Below are 15,872 nucleotides of genomic sequence, written 5' to 3' on the forward strand. Positions count from 1 at the left end.
ATCTCAGATGTAGAAGAGAAAATTGCTAGCCTAGAAAAATCCACCATGAAGACTGAGAAAATTGCCCCCCCCAAAATGAGAATAATATACGAGAAATACTAGATATCATCAAATGTCCAAATATCTGTATAATTGGTATCCCAGAAGGCAAAGAGACTCATAAGGGAATTGATTATCTATTCCATGAAATCCTGCAAGAAAACTTTCCAAATCTAGAGAGGCACTCAATGATCCAGTCCCAAGAAATACAAAGGACCCCAAATAGAATCATCCCATGAAGATCTTCTCCAAGACACATTATAGCAGATTGACCAAAACAACAAAGACAAGATACTAAGATTGGCAAGAGAAAAACATCAAGTTACCTACAAAAGGATATTCCATCAGGCTAACAGCAGACCTCTCACTGGAAACAATGCAAGTGAGGAAAGAATGGGAAAATATATTCAAAGTGTTAAGAGAAAAGCAATTTCAACCAAGAATACAGTACCCAGCAAGATTACCTTTCATATGGGAAGAAAAGACAAGAACATTCTCAGATAAACAAAACCTGAAAGAATTTACCAGCACCAGACCAGATCTCCAAGAAGTTCTCAAGGGATTGCTATATTATGAAAATTAAATACAGATACACAGAAATAAGAGTTCAAAACTAAAGAAATGGCCAACTTAATCATAGGGACCAGTCTGGAGTTGAATATTATATCCCAGAATTTAATTGGAAAGATCAAACCACAGCAGAAGATAAAGTACTTGAGACTGAACTGATGAAGTAGCATTTTACAACTTTTGACTAAAACATTGCTGATTTTCTTCTAGGCATTATTATTATTTTAAAATGTGACCCGAGGTGGGGATGTGAGAAGGTGAGCTTCAAGGGTCAGGAATTGAACTTGGTCACCCATGGGGGAGTTCAACACCTTATCCACCACATCACCTGCTGATGCCCCGAAAGTTTTTCTAAGAAAATTTTTTTGAAATAAGTGTATGTCAGGACCAGCTGTTGGTGTAATGACTGTCACTGGACTCCCAAGTAGGTGACTGTGGTTAGAGTCCCAGACCTGGTGGCTTAAACTCACTCCGGTGCATGTATGTACATGCCCAAGATCCTGAGAGGAGAATGGAGGAGAAAGGATTGTGGCGTGGCCATCTTCCCTGGCGGGATGATTTCTCATTTTCTGTCTCTCTGTTTCTTATGTCTTTCTGACCAGTGCACATGCCCTATAGTGAAAACCTCTCAAAAAATAAAAAAGAAAGAAAGAAGTGTATGTTTTTTTAAATATGTGCAAGTATATATTCTTGGTAGTGGAATTGTTAGTATATATATATTTGAATCAATGATCAGATTATATATATATATATATATGTATATATATGTGTATATATATATATATATTCATATTTTATGCCAAATACCATGATGTTATTGTGGTTGTAGTCACTACACTGTTGCCTGTAGTTTGTGAAAACATCTGTTGGTTTACATTCTCAACAGTCAGTACTTTATATGTATTTATGATACCTGATAATTTGATTAAAGCTATTTTATTTCATTTTTATAATTTAATTGAAACCTTTAAGTGTAAATTACATTGAGTATCTTTCATGTGTTTAAATGTGATTTTTACTTATCTGAATAGTCTAGTAGTGTTTTCCACTCTATTTAGTTGTTGATTTTTTTCTATACTGTATAATGAGATAATATATACTAAAATAATGATTTCTTTCATCTTAGTCTATATAATTATTATTTTTTCTGTCTTGTGGTTCATATCCAACTTTATATAACTTTCAGAATATTTCCAAATAAAGTTTTTCACATATAGTGAATTCTATGATATTCTAGGATACATACAGTTTGTAAAATAGTTGCTATAGTGAAGCACATTAACATCGTCTAAAATAGTTACTTTTTTAATAGCAAGAGAAATTAAGATCTATTCATTTAGAAAGAAATTAAAATTGAGTACAGTTTTATTAACTGTAGACCTCAGGTTGTATATTAAATCTCTAACTTTTTCATCCTACCTGTTGACTTCTTTGTAATTTTGACCTACATCTTCCCATTTTAAACACTCCTTCCATAACATTTGTGATTTTTCTGTCTCTGTTTATATGACTCCTTTTGGTGAGTCAAAATACAGATGATACCATTCAATATTTTCTTTCATTGTATGGTTTAGTTCATTTAGTATAATGTTCTTTAGATTCATTAATGTTGTAGCAAATTGCTCAACAATATCCTCATATTCATACTATTTGGGAAGATGTGTGTGTGTCTGTGTGTGTGTGTGTGTGTGTGTGTGTGTGTGTGTATGAGAGAGAGAGAGAGAGAGAGAGAGTATGTGTGCAATACTTTGTAGTTATTCTCTACATGCTTGCCTACATATTATTTTGTTTTTTGTTTTTGTTTTTTCCCTTTGTAATCGAGTAATAACAATCATGTTGGGTATGAAGTGACATCACATTTTGTAACATATTTAATTTTATTTTAATTTCTTTTATACATTCAATACTATACACTAATTAGCTTGGAAAATGAATATTCCAACAGGAATACCCTTCACAGCAGTCCGGTTGGGGACATTATACATTATCATGAATAGTTTATTATCCTATTCTGTGTCCCATAAATGTTGTTGCTTAGATTTTAATTTCCCTAATGATGAATGATGTTCAACTTTTAAAAAATTACTATTGGCTCTCGTTTTTCAGGATTATTCAAGTCATGTTTTTCTTTTACTTGTGTTTTTTTATTGGTGTTATTTTGACTTATTGGAGTTTATTTGTATCCTGGGTATTAATATGTAACAGATTTATTATTCGCAAATATTTTCTTTCATTCCATGAAATGCCTATTCACTCTATTGATATTTTCTTTGGATACCTAAAAGTTTTCAATTTTGATAAAGTCAAGTTTGCATATTTTTTCATTATTGCCAATACATTTAATGTCATATGTAAGAAATTCAATTTCACGAAGTTTCTTCTACATTTCATTGTTAAGAGTATTATAGCTTCAGCTAGGCTGTTAGGTTGTGGATTCATCTGAGATAATTTCATATAATGTGTAATTTAAGAGTTTAACATCTTTCATTTACATGTTGATATTCAATTTTTTTAGTACTAATTTAGAACAAATTGTCCTTTCCCCACTGAATAATCTTGTTAGTATTACTGAAAATCATTTCACCATATATGTGATGCCTTACTTCTAGGCTCTTGATTTTATTCTCCTAATCTATGTATCTGTGTTTATTTCAGTAACACACTACCTGGTCTGTGAGAATACCTGTTGGTTCACATTCTCAACAATCAGTAATGGATAAGTATTTATGGAAAATAACATATATATATGTACGTGTATGTGTGCGTGTTTAGAGATTTTTGCTATAGGAAGTGTGTGTTCACTGGGGACACAGAGACCAACAGACAGACAGAAAGTGAGAGTTCACCACCTGGGGGATGGCCATGCCTCATTCCCTTCTCCTCCATTCTCTTGGGATTTTTGGTATGCACACACATGTGCCTGGTATGAGTTTTAAAATGCCTGGTCCAGGATTTGAACAGCAGTTGACTATATTGGAATCCAGCAATGTAACTATTTCACCACCTGCTGGCCCCAAGATATTACAATTTTTTAGAGTTTTTTTTTTTTGCTACAGGGTATATGGGCTCCAAAGAGAGACAGAGAGACATAAAGTGAGAAATCACCCCCCAGGGTAGTTGGACACGCTGAAATCCCTTCTCCTCCATTCTCTTCTCTGGGTTTTGGGCATGCACACAGGCCTGTGGTAAGTTTTAAGCCACAGGTTCTGGGACTTGAAGTGTGTTTGACTATGTGGGGAGTCCAGTGATGTAACCATTATGCCATCTGTGGGTCCCAAGGTATTGCCTTGAATCTGTAGATAATTTTAATATAAGATAGACATCTTAACAGCTTTGTGTTTTACTAAATGAACAGGGTGTGCCTTTCCATTATTTGTGTCTCTTTTATTTCTTTTTTTATATTTTTTATTTTAATTTCTTTTATAAATTCAATCACATATGTCACTTAGCTTATAAAGTGAATATTTCAACATGTATACATTTCTCACCAATCCAGTAGAGAATTCTGTATTCATTATCTTCAACAAATAATAACTGAATTCTTTGTTCCATAAATGACTTGCCTCTCTGTTTCTCCTTAATGTCCCTCTTCATACTCTTCTCCTTCACCCACCTTCTTCCCATACTATGTCTTGTATTTATAACTGCTTTCTATATTTCTATATCTCCTAGTCATTCAGTTTTGGCTGTAGAGTATAGACAGTTGGTATATATTAAGTAGAGATACACAATGTCTTTCCTTCATAACCTGACTTGCTTCACTCAGCAGAAAACCTTCCATATTTATCCACTTTCTGTGAAAAGTCAAGGTCATTGTTTTTTTATGGCTGAGTAGTGTTCCATAGAGTATATGTGCCATACTTTTTCAATCCATTTCATCTTTTCATGGGCATTTGGGTTGGTTTCATGTGTTAGCAATTGTGAATAATACCACAAAATTTGTTATCTTCATTCTTTAATATTTTATTCTCTTCGATGGCTTTATAAATACAGTTTTTAAAATACTTAAAAACTTTAATTCTTAATTTTTATTATTTTTTAAATTAATTCTTTTTGGAGAATTTTTTGCTATAGGGCGCATACACTCGTCAGATAGACAGAGACAGAGAGATAGAAAGCGAGAAATCACCCCCCAGGGGGCATAGCCACGCCACAATCCCTTCTCCTCCATTCTCCTCTAGGGATCTTGAGCACGTGCACACACGCACTCGGCGTGAGTTTAAGCCAACGGGTCCGGGACGCGAACCATGGTCGACTACATGAGAGTCCAGTGACATAGCCATTATGCTAACTGCTGGTCCCTTCCTGACGTTTCTGAATATGTATTTTTAGAAATGTTAGCTCCTAGCCATAGGACTGTTGGGTCAAAGGTCACATGTATTTAAAATGTTTGTGTTCATAGATTCATAGTTATTGCCAAAGTGCCATTCACGAAGTTTTACAAGCTACATTTCTGCCCACATTCTGTGAGAATATCTACTGGTCTACATCTGAACGACTAGTGTAGTAAATATTGATGACATACCATAATCTGGTTCATGTAACAAACTATATTTATATAATGTATGTTCTTTCATTATAATTTTATTTAAGCATCTATCCCCATGCTTAAGATTTTTGTATTTTTAGTTTTATGTGAATTACCTATTAATATATTTTACCCATTTTTATTTCCATACTAATTTTAGAGTAATATTTACTAAAATATTATCACTTTTACCAAAGGTAAAAAGGTACAAAGGTACAAAGGTTTGTGGTTTAATTTTGACTCACTTATGTTATACACAATTTTTCAGGTGATGCAGAATTTTTTTTATATTTAATCAGATTTATCGTATTTTTTTGGTTGTTTAAAATACTTTCCCTGCACTACTGTAGTCATAATATTCTTTCACATTTTTTTTTGCATTTTACTTTGTTGCTTTAATCTTTTTTGTTGAATATTGATACATCTCGAGTAAATTTTGATATAAGTAGTTTGATACAGATGTAGTTTAATTTTTTTCTAGATGAAGTTTTTTTTACAGTTACATGATTTTATTTTCACCCTTGTTTGGAAATCCTTACTTAATTGTGCTGTAAAATCTCACATACATTTGTTTCTTTATTAATTAAATAGTTAATTTTTCATTTCATTTACTTTTATGCATTCAATCATATTATTATTTGTCTTACAATGTGGATATTTCAACAGGTGAACATTTCTCCCTAAAACAGTTGATAAAACTACAAAATATCTTCAACAGATAATACCATATTTCTTTGTGACATTAATACATTGCCTCCCTATTTTTCTTCTAAATGTCCTTCCTCAGACTCTCCTCTTGCACACATACTATATCTGGTATTTACATCTGTATTCTGTGTTTCTATATCCTTTAGTGAACATACATTTGGATTCTCTTCAGAACATAATTTGTTTCAGTGATCTCTCAACACACAACTTATGTATATCTGGTCTATGATATGATTTGTAGCATATAATCTTAGTACTTTCTGATTACTATTGTCATTATTCTACCTATTGTTTTCATACTTATGCTTTAAAATGAAACCTAAAATAATGTACTTTATTTGCCAAATATTTTTTTTCAGTAATTTTCAAAGTGCTTTATCTTTGGAAGATTAATTTAGGGAATGCTTATAGTTTTAGAGATTTGAAACTGCTGTCCATGAAAAAGGTCATTGTTTTCAATTAGTCTAGTCATCTTTTATTCTCTTAAGTCACACTTAAGCTTTCCTTTTTGTATTATAGATAATTACTGTTCTTGCTCTATGACTTCTAGAATGTTGACGCTATTACTGTGACAAAATTTTTTTTTTTTGGTCCATGACTGGAAGTCTTTGCTAAGTATTCTTTTTTGTTGTTGAGAATATTCCAATGACAAGGATGGTGTAAGACTGCTATGTGCCATTTGTATGACAGGACCATTCCAAGTTGATATAAGTGATGCCATCTCATGAGAATGGCATGGTCTGAAGGATTTATCCATCCACTATTCAGAGTGTTTCCAAAGTGGGATATCTTGTCAGAGACCATTTATATGTAACTGGAATACTCAGCTTTAACTGATCGATATGAATACCTGCAGCCCTGTCTTATTGGTAGCTTTAAACAATGAGTCTACCTGCCTGGTAAATCTCTTCCTTTGATAGTCCTGTGTGGTCATTCTATCTGATTTGAGCCTCACATCTTGGAGGGAAGGCTCCAATCTCTACTCTTGGGTTTCTTACATCATTGCAGTTAACCTATTATTTGTTCCCTGCATATTTTATATCTAGGCCAAGTGACACCTTTATCTGGTTGTAGTTTGTATCATGAAATTATTTTGTTAAACCCTTTAATTCATATCATCAAAATGCAGAAGTGAAAAATGCTGTGAGGAAGCTCTGGGTCAAATGATGACTTCATTGGGAAAATAACCCATACATAAAATAATTTTATCCCATTACATGGTAAATAGAAAATAATACAATATCTAATATTCAGGGCTCAGTGAGCACTATATGTTAAAGTGTGTTAATACTGGCTTATAAACCCATTGATGAACAGTCTATGTAGCAAACTATTCTCCTGACAGAAATATCTCATTTATTTTTTGCCCATTTGGTTGTTAGTCTTTGATGCACTGTCAGAATTAACTAGGCTTGGGACCAGCAGTTAGTGTAATGGCTATGTTGCTGGACTCCCACGTAGTTGACCGCGTTTCAAGTCCCGGATCTGGTGGCTTAAACTCATGCCAGGCGCGTGTGCGTGCGTGCCCAAGATCCTGAGAGGAGAATGGAGGAAAAGGGATTGCGGTGTGGCCATGCCCCCTGGGGTGTGATTTCTCGCGTTCTATCTCTCTGTGTCTCTCTGTCTGTCTGGCGAGTGCACGCACCCTATAGCAAAAACCTCTTAAAAAAAAAAAAAAAGAACTAACTAGGCTTCTTGTTTGCAAACTCCCAGGACAAGCTCTAGAGATTCCAAAAGGACTGTTTATGAATTGATATATCTTCTCTTTAAACAATTACTCTCATATTATGAAGTAGGTGAACTTTTCAAATACGTTGAAAAATAGTCCTATACATTATATGACAAACTTAGCTTGTTAATTAATTTCTCTTACTAAGACATTCCCCGGGATGAGTATTTTACAGCAGAAGCTATAGATTTTCAGTATTCAGAATTCTTATAAAGCCAGCTCACTACCTTTGCTGCTCTAAAATAAGTTAAAACATTTTAGGAAATGGGTATCCTTTGGACATTTATTTCCCAATATTTCTTACTGTACTTTCCATCATAATGGAATATCTAGTCAGATTCATTTTTTTCTTTCATTTCAAGAGGAAATCCCTATGATCTATTCTTGTTATACTGTTCATAAATCTCCCTCTATTATGAAGGGACATCAAAAAGGTCACGAAAAAATTGAATTAGAGTATGAGTTTACATTTTAGTGAAAAAGTTTTGAAATCCATGCATAGGTTTTCATAAGACACGATTCCTTGACATTTTTGAAGACCTTTTGTGTTGATATAAAACTCAATATTATTGTAACTTTTACTAGACAGTCACATTTGGAGTCTTATTTTTAATGTTTTGGTATGCTGGTGTAGGCTTTATGTATCATTTATGATATCCACAATTTTTAGAAAATGCTGATAGTTTTATATACTGCAATGCAAGAGCATAGTTTTTGAGTAAGAGAATCCTGAGTTCAAATCTTAACTTTTACACTTATATTTTGAACTTTTGGAAAACACAACGTTCAAAAATTCAAGGTAAAGTGGACATTATAAAGATATTATCAGGGTTAACTAAAATAATCCATGTAACTTTGGGTAGAGTCAAATGCTCATAAATGTCAGCATTATAAACATTATTTGTTGTTAGGGTGTTTTTAATTGAGTATTCAACTAGCCTAGAGTGTTTAGCTTACTATTTTGGGGAACTTTAAGTGGATATGCATTATTTCTCTGCCTCTGCTATGAAGACTAATCTGGAAGCTGAGAGGACTGTAGAGGTTCTTGGTGGCAGGAATAATTTCAGCTTTTTTGGACAACACTAATAACTCTTTTCTCTTTTCTTATCCTTTAAACCTATATCTCAAAGGATATGTAGCTGATAGGGCTATGTGTCTGATTTTCCCTGACTATGCTTTTTGCCCTTTTACTAAAATTTGATGTAAACATAGACCCTAATCAGAATACCTAAACACTTAAAATAAATGTTGGTAACTGTTCAGAACAAGTAATGACTATCTATTTATTCAATACCACATGTAGAATAAAACTTGGTGTAGAACAAATACTTAACAACTACTTAATAAATGTAAGGGGACTTCACTATTGCAATATAAGCACAGTTTATTTTGGTGAAAAAAATTTATACATAGGTTTTTCTCATAAAATTTTTACATAGGTTTTGCACATTTTCTATGAACTTTCGAAAGACCCCTTTTAAATGACTATGATATCTTCTTAACACACTTAAGAGTAAATGCTTTCATAAAAAGGACACATTAACTAGAAAGTTTCTGAAATTGCTGACTCTCTTTTCTTTTTGTGTGTGTGTCCAGTTTTTGCCATAGAGCTTGTGCATTCGCTGTAGAGATATAGAGAGAGACAGTGAAAAGTCACCCTCCTGCAGGGGAGATGGTCATACCACAATTCCTCCTCCATTCTCTTCCTGAGATTTTGAACATGCATGCACACATGTCTGGCGTGTTTCTTAAGCTGCTTGATCAGGAACTTGATCTACAGTTGACTATGTGGTAGCCTAGTGCCTTAACTACCACACCACCCACTTGTCCCACTGACATTCTATTCTTGGTTATAATTCAAAATGGAGGTTTTGGTGTTTTGGGTGCACTTTAGAGTTATTTTCAGAAAGCCTAATCATTTCTAGGTAGTTTAAATAGAAAGGGTTTATTACATGTAATTAAGTAGCTTACAGAATATTTGGAAGGGCTGAACTCACAGATTCTAGGCTGAACCATCAGGAACAATGAAAAAAGTTGATCTAACAGGATAGACATGTTAATGGAGAAACCATCCCCACTGATATTATGGTTATGCTGGCTCGGGCAAAGCCACAGAGGAGCCACCACTGTGCAATCCTCAGAACCAGTCTTACTCTCAAAGGATCTTTACATAAGGTAAACTGTTTCCAATTCAAAGACTTGCCTAAGTACTCCTGTTTGATTGAATCCAAGTCACATGTCTGCAGGTTAGCGTCAAGCAGATCTTGGTAATGTAATTCTTTATGTTTTAACTTTGTAAAATAAAAAATAAAAATGAATAGAATGTCTTTAAAGGCTTATTGGGCAGCCAGAATTGATGTTTACTATAGTTGAGGATAAGATCTCACAAATAAATTTTATTCATTTATTTATTAACTTATTAACTTATTTATTATTTATTTACTTATTAGAGAATTTTGTAATGGGTATGTGGGTCACCAGAGAGACAGAAAGGGAGAAATCACCCTCCACCCCAAGGAATGACTACATCATAATTCTTTTTCTTTAAGTCTCCCCCTGGGATTCTGGACACACACATACACACACACACACACATACACACACGTGCCCAGTATGAGTTTTAAGTCTTGGGTCCTAGACTCAAACCAGGGTTGTCCATTTTGCAGTTCAGCATCTTAACAATTGTGCTACCTTCTGGCCCCTGAATAGGTTTATTTTATCTCATAGATATTTTAGTTCTGTAAAACTAGTGAGTATCCCTCTCTCTCCTATACCCATGGGAAGAATTATAGATAAAGGACTATAAGGAAGTTAGAGAACTGAAAAATTATTGATAACACAGAGCGCTGTTCATCCACTATTTAATTTATACTAAATTCCAACTGGACTAACTATTGTGATTAGTACTGATTTTGAAACATGAACTCGTGGAATAGTATTTAATCTTCATGCCACTGCATAGAGCAGTTGCATATATAACATATGATTTGGTACCAAACTTAAGTAGCTTTTCTACCTTAATTCTGATTTTTTTTTAATTACAGGGAACATTTTCTCAATCAATAAAAATGCTTGCCTTACACTTTTTTACATTTATTTTAAAATAACTTTAGTATATATATATAAATTCCTTCTCCTCCATGCTCCTCTTAAGATTTTTGGCATGCATGCACATGTGCCTGGCATAAATTTCACATCAAAGAATTTTAGTCTTTATGCTATGGAGATATATAACAATTAAATGTAAAAAAAAATAATTTGCCTTGCCTTTAAAATAAGAGATTTTTTTTAATATGCCTTTTGGCCATTCAGATGTCTTCAGAAAATATAAAAAAGAATTTACAACAAATGCAAAAATGGAAAGTTGTGACCATCAGATGGCATAATGGTTATGTTGCTGACTCCCACCTGGTCAACCGAGATTTGAGTCCAGGACCCAGTGACTTCAAACTCATGGTGTGTGTGTGTGTCTGTGTGTGTGTGTGTGTGTGCATTCCCAAAATCCCAAGAGGAAACTGGAGGAGAAGGGATTGCAATGTGGCCATCCTCCTTGGCGGGGGAGGGGGCGGAGTGACTTCTCACTTTCAGTCTCTGTCTCTCCAGCAAGTGCACGTGCCCTAAAGCAAAAATGCGTAAAAAAAAAAAAACAACAAAAACAAAAAAACCCCTTATTGTGTATAGTAATATCATTGACTTACAGACATACAATACATTTATGCTTTGACAACCCATATTGCATGCTGTAAAAACATGCAATGATTAAATATAAGGTTTTTTTTTTTTAAAGTAAGTAAAAAACAAAAGAAAATAAAAAGACTTTTAGATTTATATGCAAGTTGTAGATTTACATGCTTGGGGCCTCCAGAACCCTGTAGCCTGTCTCTTAAATCCCAGAGGAAGTGATACAGAAGAATGAAAAATGGCAGAACTGCTGATGTTACTAGAGGAGGAGATCCTGTTTAGAAAGAGGGTGCTAATGGAGTAAAGTAAGTAAAACACAAAAGAAAATAAAAAGACTTTTAGATTTATATGCAAGTTGTAGATTTACATGCTTGGGGCCTCCAGAACCCTGTAGCCTGTCTCTTAAATCCCAGAGGAAGTGATACAGAAGAATGAAAAATGGCAGAACTGCTGATGTTACTAGAGGAGGAGATCCTGTTTAGAAAGAGGGTGCTAATGGAGTTACCAGAGCCTGATCCAGGTGGAAGAGTGCAAACAACTACCAATAGGACAAGAGAAATAACTACCACAGACAGGAGAAAAGCTTTAGAATAGACCAAAACCTACATAACTGAATCTCTAGTTAGTTTTACTTAACAAATAAATGCACTGGACAATAATGTATTCCAAGTACAGGATGTCCAAGTCTCTCAGCTCTGGAGAATAGAGCCATCCATCAATCATATCTCACAGACCATGGATATTCACAAAGAGAGTGACTTGAAGAGAGATTGATATTTCAACAACAAACAAGAATACATCAAGAACCTACAAAATAATAGCCCTTGAAAATATTGAATGGCTTGCAAGGTATAATCAGAAACCTATTGATTACACGGTTCTGGATGATGTGGGCCATGGTGTTAAGCATGGAAATAACTGGCCTGTAAGACCTGGCACACTGCTGAGAACAAATCCTCTTACTCAGAAACAATCAAGTCCTTCCACATCAGAACTGGAAACATTGGAATGGAATATTTATAAAACTTTCAAACCTGTTACACCCCTAACAGTTTCTAATGAGTACATGGCAAACCCTGCCAGGCTTATAAGTCAACATAGTCCAGGCAGGAAAGCTTCTTTACATTAGAGACAAAGGACACACAAGGACTGTAGTAGAGGAAGTGGAATCAAGAAAAGAATGGAAGTAATAGTTTGAACATTCCCATCGCTCTCCCTACATTTTCACCACCCAGTATTGGACCAACAGCCCTGGATTCAGCTCCTGGTTCTAGTATGACAAAATGATCTGGCATATTTCTCAACACAACTCTACCACTTTTCCAACAGTGCAAACAACTACCAATAGGACAAGAGAAATAACTACCACAGACAGGAGAAAAGCTTTAGAATAGACCAAAACCTACATAACTGAATCTCTAGTTAGTTTTACTTAACAAATAAATGCACTGGACAATAATGTATTCCAAGTACAGGATGTCCAAGTCTCTCAGCTCTGGAGAATAGAGCCATCCATCAATCATATCTCACAGACCATGGATATTCACAAAGAGAGTGACTTGAAGAGAGATTGATATTTCAACAACAAACAAGAATACATCAAGAACCTACAAAATAATAGCCCTTGAAAATATTGAATGGCTTGCAAGGTATAATCAGAAACCTATTGATTACACGGTTCTGGATGATGTGGGCCATGGTGTTAAGCATGGAAATAACTGGCCTGTAAGACCTGGCACACTGCTGAGAACAAATCCTCTTACTCAGAAACAATCAAGTCCTTCCACATCAGAACTGGAAACATTGGAATGGAATATTTATAAAACTTTCAAACCTGTTACACCCCTAACAGTTTCTAATGAGTACATGGCAAACCCTGCCAGGCTTATAAGTCAACATAGTCCAGGCAGGAAAGCTTCTTTACATTAGAGACAAAGGACACACAAGGACTGTAGTAGAGGAAGTGGAATCAAGAAAAGAATGGAAGTAATAGTTTGAACATTCCCATCGCTCTCCCTACATTTTCACCACCCAGTATTGGACCAACAGCCCTGGATTCAGCTCCTGGTTCTAGTATGACAAAATGATCTGGCATATTTCTCAACACAACTCTACCACTTTTCCAACATCTGGGTGAATACAGCCACTCTCTCTCTCTGACGGCTTAATTTACTACTCAGTCTTATTTTAATGGCTGTCCACTTTATAATCAAAATTCTATTCTATTGCTCCATATCTCCCCCTGTGTCTAAGTTAACTCCAAAGATACCCCTCTCCAGCTTCATGGCTAAGGGTCAGGAAGACATTGCTAATAGTCCAATGCTACCAACACAACCTCCATCAGACAACATTCCCATGTTTGATGACACCACCTCTACCACCACCACCTCCAGTGGATTATAAAGATGAAGAGGCGGCAGTGATTCAGTACAAAGATCCATGTCCAGATGGGGATCCTACATGGTCCCCAGAGGTTTACATGAAGAAAGTTGTGGTAATATATGATTATACAAAAGACAAAGATGATAAGCTTTCATTTATAATCATTTATGTTATAAAGAAGAATGATGATGACTTGTATGAAGGCATCTGTAATTGGGTGTCTGGTCTGTTCCCTGGGAACAATGTTGAGTCAATAATGGGCTATACTGATTTTTTTCTTTTTCCTTTTAAAATAAGTATATTTTACTTCGTCATATTGTGGGACTGTCATGGTCAACAGGTTCCTAATGCTTTAAAATGTGACCATATTTTCAGGAAATGTTCTTTTATTAGTATAACTAAATATTCTCCTGTAATCATAAATCTTTGAGACAGTTCATGTATTGCTAAACAGCTATTTATATGAGAGACTGTCCATACTGATTATACTTATGTACTTACTTAACACACTGTAAACTTTATGACTAGCCAAAGTATTCTAGGAAAGTGAGATACAATATTTAATGAATCAGAATTCATATTGTACCATTACATGTTTCATTGCAGCATGGTTACTAATACTATGTAAGACTAATATTAAAATCAGAAAACTTGGGGTCAGCAGATAGTGTGGTGGTTAAGGCACTGAGTTCCCACATGGCCAACTGAGGTTGAGTCCCAGGCCTGGTGACCAAGAAAGTCACCCCAGGTGCACATGTATGCATATCCAAAATCCTGAGAGGATAATGAAGGAGAAGGGATTGTGGTGTGGGCAACCTCCCTGGGGGGTTAATTTCTTATTTTCTGACTCTCTGTCTCTCCAGTAAGCACACATGCCCTAAAAGCAAAAATCTCTCCAAAAATCAGAAAAACTTAAATGCTGGTACTGGTCATACTTTTCATGTATATTCTTTAATTTTTAAGAAATATTGTTTCAAGTATGCCTAAAAATTTACATATTGAAATATACCTAAAGCAATTTCAAGATTCTTCAAATTTGTGTTCTGTTTACCTGGAGTATGTAGATACTAGAGATAGTAATGATAAGGGTAATTCAGGGTTGGGTAACAGGGGAGGGAGGGAAGGAGAGTAACAGGAGAAAAATACCAATACATTTAATTGACACAAAAATGAAAAGTTATGAGCTGATAATAATGTATATAGTAATGGCTTTGTATTGACTCATATGAACTGTATTCAAGCTGGGAAAAGCAATGTTGTACACTGTAAGGATATACAGTGATTAAATGTAAATTAAAGAAAATCAAAGTGTACATAATCTTTCTGTAGATAAAATTCTTAAGGACTGCCATATTAGTCATTCGGTATTACAGTGAACTGCTGTACACTGGGGTCAATGAAAGGAAATTAGAAGTACTTTTACATATTGTAAAGTAGGACATAGTTGATTTGTGAAAAAGCTCTTATTTAATCCATTACCTGGTACCTGCAACATAAAATTTTAAAATAGAATAATTGGGAAGGAAGGTAGGTCATAGTATTAATCAGTGAACAGAGTTACACCTAACAGCTTTTGATTCTTTTGGCTTAATTGAAATGTAATATATGCACTTTGTGTGTCTTTTCTTAATTTAAGAGAGGGTTAGAGTAGGTTTTCTTTTTATCTTGTGTATAATTCTGTATTGCATAGGATAGTAAAGTTGAGCAGTGAAGTGTGAATTTCTGTATATTAAGAATATTTTTGGATTTGAAATTACTGTGATGTACTGGATGTTACAGACTTAAAACTGCATAGTGAATAACAAGACTAGTACAAAACATTTATTTCTAAAAGTTAAAGACTATATTATGACCAAATAAATGAGACTGATTAATATGAATTTTGTATTTATTAATTTTACAAAGGTATTGGTAGTTACCTTCTACTTTTCATTTTCAAGTGCAATGTTCTCTTAGTTTGTATACAAACTGTTGTCTAAGTTTTATGTGCAGTCTTTGATAATAAGCCATTCTCATGAAATTTGTAAATAGTGTTAAAATATAATAAGTGTTGTGGCCAGCGGATGGCATGGTGGTTAAGGTACTGGATTCCCACATGACTGATGACAGTTCGAGTCCTAGACCTGGTAGTCTGAGAATTATGCCAGGCATTCTATTATGCATGCCCATTATCCCAAGAGGAAAATGGAAGAGAAGGGACCATCATTCCATGAGGGGTGATTTCTCACTTTCTTG

At 34.6% G+C, this 15,872-nt stretch overlaps 2 pseudogenes; both read left to right on the top strand.

Moving 5' to 3' along the window:
• The first annotated feature begins 11,693 nt into the window (after window positions 1-11,693).
• Window positions 11,694-12,542, top strand: LOC102476777 (abl interactor 1-like; annotated as a pseudogene).
• A 38-nt stretch (window positions 12,543-12,580) lies between these two features.
• Window positions 12,581-15,872, top strand: part of LOC102477181 (abl interactor 1 pseudogene) — a 7,484-nt pseudogene continuing 4,192 nt past the window's right edge.

This window comes from Tupaia chinensis, unplaced genomic scaffold, assembly GCF_000334495.1.
Source record: "Tupaia chinensis unplaced genomic scaffold, TupChi_1.0 Scaffold149104_1, whole genome shotgun sequence".
Lineage (NCBI taxonomy): Eukaryota > Metazoa > Chordata > Mammalia > Scandentia > Tupaiidae > Tupaia > Tupaia belangeri.